The 702-nt window shown below is 39.3% G+C and overlaps 1 non-coding gene across 1 annotated transcript; it reads left to right on the top strand.

The window, feature by feature from the left end:
- Nucleotides 1-398: 398 nt before the first annotated feature.
- Nucleotides 399-506, top strand: LOC112823733 (U6 spliceosomal RNA). The gene has a single exon (XR_003208109.2). It is a non-coding gene; the product is annotated as a U6 spliceosomal RNA (small nuclear RNA).
- The last annotated feature ends 196 nt before the right edge of the window (nucleotides 507-702 follow it).

Genomic DNA, 702 nt, shown 5'->3' with positions numbered 1-702 from the left:
CACAGACCAACCTCAAAAGCTCCTGAGTTAGAGGAAAATGTCCCTTTAACAGTATTAAGGGACAATTTATTATGTGTCTCCTTCCAGGGAAGCACAATGTCAGTGCAGGCCCATTGCATTTGCATTATTTCCAGACAACAGCAGCAGCAGAAAAGGACACTGATTTATTTCAGAGCAAGCACAGGTGAATTTAATGTCTATTGGGACTGAGCCAGGGAAGACTTAACCCACTCTGGGCTCTCAAGTGCTTGAGGGGGGACGGCAGGTTTTTTGAAGGGTCCCATTGACCTCTGGCTAAATTCAGCTTCCCTGAGCCTATGTTCCTCAATCACCTGGCCAGAAAAGCTCTTGCAGAGAAAGGAGGATAGAAAAAATCCTGTTTAAGAACAGAAAATCTGGTGCTGGCTTCTCCGGCAACACATATACAAAAACTGGAATGATACAGAGTAGGTTAGTATGGCCTCTCCTCAAGGATGACACAAAATTTGTATGCATTCTATATTTTTTAGATGGAATTATAATAAAGACAGGAAAGAAAGAAAGAAAGAAAAAGAAAGAAAGAAAGAGAGAAAGAGAGAAAGAAAGAAGGAAGGGAGGAAAGAAAGAAAGAAAAAGAAAGAAAGAAAAGAAAGAAAGAAAGAAAGAAGAAAGAAAGAAGAAAGAAAGAAAGAAAGAAAGAAAGAAAGAAAGAAAGAAAGAAAG

The sequence above is a fragment of the Callorhinus ursinus genome, unplaced genomic scaffold (genome assembly GCF_003265705.2).
Source record: "Callorhinus ursinus isolate GAN/ISIS: 27379988/994484 unplaced genomic scaffold, GSC_fseal_2.0 scaffold5, whole genome shotgun sequence".
Lineage (NCBI taxonomy): Eukaryota > Metazoa > Chordata > Mammalia > Carnivora > Otariidae > Callorhinus > Callorhinus ursinus.
The sequence above is the reverse complement of the archived record's forward strand: the minus strand, read 5'-3'. Positions and strand labels throughout refer to the sequence as shown.